The sequence below is a fragment of the Leptonychotes weddellii genome, chromosome 9 (assembly GCF_054177405.1).
Source record: "Leptonychotes weddellii isolate Sample4059 chromosome 9, ASM5417740v2, whole genome shotgun sequence".
In the NCBI taxonomy this organism is placed as follows: Eukaryota; Metazoa; Chordata; class Mammalia; order Carnivora; family Phocidae; genus Leptonychotes; species Leptonychotes weddellii.
Window position 1 is genome coordinate 9,036,656 of NC_138377.1, and position 6,085 is coordinate 9,042,740.

Below are 6,085 nucleotides of genomic sequence, written 5' to 3' on the forward strand. Positions count from 1 at the left end.
TGCGTATGCCTTATCCCACTTAGCATATATTTTCAAAGATCATCCTTGTCGTAGCAGGTATCAGTACTTCATTCCTTTTTAAGGCTGAATAATATACTCCAGAGTCTGGATATACCACATTGTGTGCATCCATTCATTCACAATGGACACTTCAGTTGTTTCCACCTTTTGGCTAGTGTGAATAATGCTGCTGTGAACATGAGTGTACAAATATCTGTTTGAGTCCCTGCTTTCAATTACTTTGAGTTCATCCATATTTTTGAAAGATACAGAATTCTATGTTAATGCTTTATGTTTTTCTTTCTCTGCCTTAAGAATCCTATTCTATTTTCCTTTGGGTCTCCACTGTTTCTGATGAGAAGTCAGCCTTGATTTTTGTTGTTTTTCTGTGTGTGATGTGTTGTTTTTGTCTGGCTGCTTTTAAGATTTTGGTCTTTATCTTTGATTTTCAGAAGTTTGACTAAGTTGTTTCTAGGTGTGGTTTTCAAGGTCTTGCTGAGCTTCTTGCATCTGTCAATTAATGTTTTTCACCAAATTTGGGAATTTTCAACTATTATTTCTTCAAATATTTTTCTGCCTTAGTTTCTCTCTCCATGCCTTCTGGAACTCTAAGTACATGTGTGTTACACTGCTTGATATTGGCTCAGAGGTCATTGAGGTACTGTTAATTTGTTTTAAATTCTTCTTCCTCTTTGTTCTTCAAATAGGATAATTTTTGTGGACTGAATTCAAGTTTACTGATTCTCGGATCTGATGTTAGAGAGTGAATGTGAATGTGTAATTTTATTTCAAACTGTATTTTTCAGTTTTGAAACATTCATATGGTTCTTTTGTTTCCATTTCTGCTGAGATTTCTCATCTGCTTACTCAATCAGACCATCTTTTCCTTTAAGTCTTTGAAAATATTTATAATAGCTTCTCTAATGTACTTGTCTACTAATTCTAACATCTAGGTATCTCTGGGTCTGTTCCTACTGACTTCTTTTTTTTATTAATTATTGGACACACAGGAAATCAAATCACATCTCCTCCACTTTTTATCTGCATGACCAGGAATGAACCAAGCAGAGAAGGAGGCAGAAGAAAGATCTAAGCCTAGGGATAAGGAATAGCAGGCCCATTGGGGAGCCACAAATTAATGAATCTCTCTGGGTCTCAGTTCTTTCATCTGTGAAATGGGAATAATAGTTAGCCCACATGGTGGCTGTGAAGACTGAGGAGAGATAATGTAGGTCCATTGCTCAGTGTGTGCTCTTGCTCCAGCTGGTCCTCAACAAGTGACATCTTTCATTACAATTATCGTATGGATCAGCCCTCACCCCCTCCAAATATCCTGGGTTACCCCTCCTCCTTATTCATCCACTCTATCAAAGATAATCACATCCCTTGGAAAAACGTCACTGCTCAGAGCTTCATGAACCATGAGCACCTTGATGTGACTGGTGGGGTCAGGCACAAGCACCTGTCCATGGAGTCAGAGAGAGCTGAGCACCATGAATATTCAGCCAAAAAGCACTGGGCAAAGAGTCTGCAATACTGGGCTTTCCTATGACCTTGGGCAAGTTCATCATCTCCCTGAGCCCCCAGAATCCTCTTGTGTTTTTTTTGTTTTTGTTTTTGTTTTGTTTCTTATTTTTTATTTATTTATTTATTTTTTTATTCTTATGTTAATCCCCATACATTACATCATTAGTTCTAGATGAAGTGTTCCATGATTCATTGTTTGTGCACAACACCCAGTGCTCCATGCAGAACGTGTCCTCCTCAATACCCACCACCAGGCCAACCCATCCTCCCACCCCCCTCCCCTCTAGAACCCTCAGTTTGTTTTTCAGAGTCCATCGTCTCTCATGGTTCGTCCACCCCTCCGAGAATCCTCTTGTGTTAAATGAGAATAGTCACGTCCACCTCTCGGGGTGATAAGGATTGCACAGAATAACATGCATAGTGTCTAGAGTGCATAATAATCTCTCAGTTCATTATCTTTGGTCTTCATCATCCTGTTTACCATCATCTTCACCATCCCTGATATCTGCCTCCCAAGTTCTTTGGAAATAACAGTGGACCAGAAGTCATGTATTTGAGTTAGAGGGGAGGGAGAGGATTGGGAACGATTTCAGATGGGAGAGTGCAAAATGGGGAGAAAAGCCACATGCACGTACCAGGTATCTATGGTCTTGTGTGGCAGATGCAGTTCATCATAATGAGACACTGAGGCCATGAAAATGGAATGTCATTGGCATACTATAGGCAGAGAGCAACTACACTTCCACGAGCCCTGATACAAGTAATGCTCAATGCAGCATTATAGTTCTACAGGGCTGGAGGCACAGGGGATCCCAGGTTTGCTGCCTGTGGGGAGCCTTGCATCTTCCTCCCACATGCTACAAACTGTAAGAAGTTATACAGACTATATCACAGCGCCTGGCTTCTCGGAGAAGGCTTGCTTCTGTTGAGTGCAAAGATGTGCACTGGGGATCTACCATGAGCCAGGGACACAGTAATGAACACAACCTGTCCCTACTTTGGAGGACTCACAAGCTAGCAGGGGAGTCTGGGATGAGCAGTAATACCATAGCGTGTGGTTGAGAAGTAAGCCCAAGATATTGAGGGTACAGAGAAGGGGCAACCAACTGGAGATGGAGTTATCAGAAAGAGCTTCTTGTGAGAGAGGTGTCTCATGAGCTTAATCGTGAAGGCCAATAATAGCCACCTTTCATTAAACACCTACTATGTGCCAGGCTCTTCACATGCTTATTTGATCCATATGAAAATCCTGCAGAGTAGCTGTTATCATTCTTCTTATACAGAAGGTAAAACAACTCCAAAAGATGTTAACTTGCTTTACATGGGTAAATATCATTTCATAGGACTGATCCCTACACAAGTTTGGGGAGTAGGGCCTGATCCTAGAAACTGGTTCCTTTGGTGGAGGCCCTGAGGCCCCCCACTCTAGATGCTGTGAACAACATGAACAGAACACCTGGGATCTTACCCAACTGAAGCTGTCAATTTCCCAGGTCCCTCCACCAACCTGAATTCTCTTAGGCATGGACATTGGCCCACATTGGGTCCAGGTGCATTCTAATACCTGGATACTGGGTGTGGCTTGTGGGATCTGCCATTGGGGCCATTCTAATAGGCCAAAGCAGCTTTACCATTAACACCCTCCCCAAATTTATATCCAAGTCCCCAGCCTGCCTTGTGGGGAAGAGAGGGTTTGAACATGAATTCCCCATTTGACCACCCATAGAGACCAATTCTACCAATAAGTGATTAATTACCTACTTTAATTGGCCTGGTGACTGCCACCATCCTGGGCTGCCTCCCCAGTTTTTTCTTCCCACTATCCTTTTAGTTTTTATAAAAGGTAGGACTACATGGAAACATCAGGGGTATGACTCTTACTGAGATCGGGAAAGACCACGTAGAGACATGGTTAACCTGTTAAAGCCATAAGAGGAAACCTATGCTCTTTAGAGAGGAGTTGAAGATCCTCTATGGAGAGGATGGTGTTCCTGTTTCTATGGCTACAAATCAAAGCATGGCAGCATAAGACAGCCCTTTGCTCACAGATTCTGTAGATCAGGGCTTTAGGAAGAGCTCAGTTGCAGTTCTTGCTTGGACTCCCTCATAAAGGTGCAGCCAGATGTCGATGGCCACTGCCATCTGAAGGCTTGATGGGGGCTGGAGGATCCTCTTCTAAAGTGCATCAGCCATGTGGCTGGCAAGTTGGCATTGGCTATTGACCAAGAGCCTTGGTTTTTCTCCATGTTGGCCTCTCCATGAAGCTGCTTGAGTGGTCTCATGGCATGGCAACTGGCTTCCTCCAGGGTAAGATATCCAAGAGGCCAAGTTGGAGGCTCGAGATAAAGGCTGCCTTTCATGGCCTAGTCTTAGAGGTCACACACAGTCACATCCACCAACTTCGAAGGGTGACACAGGCCAACCCATGATCCATGGTGGGAAGAGGCTACACAAGGGCATGAATACCAGGAGGCAATAATCACTGGGGCCATCTTGGACTCTGGCTTCTATAGATGACAGTCCCAAGAAGAGAGTGGATCCCCCCAGTGGGAATAAAATCGGGGCCCAGAGATGTCGCATCCCTCCCTAGGGTCTAGATTTGGAAGTGTCAAGCTGTCCAGCCATGCTCTCCTAAACTATGGCTGCCACAGTATGCTCACCACATGAAATAAGACTGAGGTCTGATGCTGGCTGCAGCATGGTGAGCTGTTCCTGGGCATGCAGCATTTTGCTGCCCTGCCTGCTGCTTGCTGGCCCCCCCCACAGGGCAGCTCAGGAGTGCAGAGGGGTTAACCCCTACCAACAAGGGATGGGAGTCAATGGATCCAATCCCCTGCCCCCCTTCTATTCCTAGAAACAATGCTGAGGCTCATTCTACTCAGTGTCTTGGGGGTTGCCCAGTGGATCTGAGCCCCAGTTGCCCACAGCAGCTCAATAATGCCCTCATGACTGCCTTTGTTCTCCCTGTCTGTCTCTCCCTCCCTGTTCTCTCTCTTTCAGAATCATCTCCATTCACCCAACCGCTTGCCCCAGATTCTACTTTCAGGGGAACCCAAACTAAGACAGTCGGCTTCACTTCCTGTTCCTTGTGGGTCTCATTTTCTAAATTCATAATATTCTCTGCTGCTTCTCCTCTTCAGCAGACACTTTTTAAGCCCTTGGTCTGCACCAGGCACTGGGACTCAAAGGAAAACCAGACATGATGTCAGCCCGAAAGGCCTCTCAGCCTCATGCACGGCAGCCCTAGACAGAGGAATGGAAGATTGGAGCACGGACCCAATGTCCCAGGCAAGGACCTGGTGTCCCAGGATGTGACAGGAGCCTGAAAGAGGGGTCTCTAAATCAGATGGGGGTCTGGGAAGTCTTCTCAAATAATTTATATTTGAGCTGAGAGGTACAGAGTATGAAAAGTCATTAATGAGACAAAGCAAGGCGTGGGGTTGGTTGGGGCCAAGGGAAGTGCTCGAGAGAAACACAAGGGAACAGCATCGTCAAGGGACTACTACCAAGGCTCTTGGCTTTTGTTTGAACCCTTCCGGAGAGCTCTTCCAAATGCCTAGCCCTCCATGGATTATTTTAGGTAATCCTCATAACTTTGTGCCGTATGCATAATTATCCCCATTTTATAGATGAGAGAAAATGTAGGTAAGGGTTAAGTAACTTGCCTGTGGTTACCCAGCAAGCAAAGGGCAGAACTGTAATTCAAACACAGGTCAGTTGGACTCCAGATCCCAAGGTCTTAAGCCCAGAGTGCATCTGCCTCTTCAGTCAGTGGTGTGCGTGGAGAGTGGAGGTGAGGGGAGAGAGGCAGCGGGGTGGTGGGGGGGAGCCACAGAGCTGGAGGAGTAGGGACTAGATCACAGATAGCAGCAGACTCTGAGAGTTTAAATGAGGGAGTGACAAGATCACATTTGGGATGTTCCAAAGATAATTCTGGGCATTGCTAGAACATTCCCTTCCATGTTCCAGAGTATGAGGGAAAGGCCCTTATCTGTACTGGGCCTAGAGGGGTAAAGGGCAAGCAGCATCCCCAGAAGGCTCGAGTGGGTTGGCAGCAATTATTAACATGGTCCCCCTCTGGAGTCATGACGACTTCCTCCCAGCAAGACTCAGCAGCAGCCCCCTGGCCTCAAGTCCTGCCCCTCTCCCATACTAACCTTCCAGGGTGTAGGATTTTATTAAGGACAGTGACATTTTCTGTCAGGTTTATCCCTCTTGGAAAGCATAACAAGCATCCCCTTAATGAGCAATGAGGGCCTCCCGGGTGCAATGATATACACTATGACTATTTTTGACTCACTCTGCTCTTTTCCAGAACAATCTTAATTCAGAGGAAGGTGCCAATCGCCCTGGAAGAATTTACCAACTGCCTCTCAAAGTAACTCTGATTAATAGCAAAGGCACAAAAAGTGTCGCCATAACCAGGTCACATGACATAATACAAATGACTGTTGCTATTTTTAAGTAATGTTTATTAGAATCCCTTGGCGCATAATAAATTTAATTTACGGCCGCGCGCAGCCCGACTTACACGTGGCCTCCTGTGGCTTAGTTCATT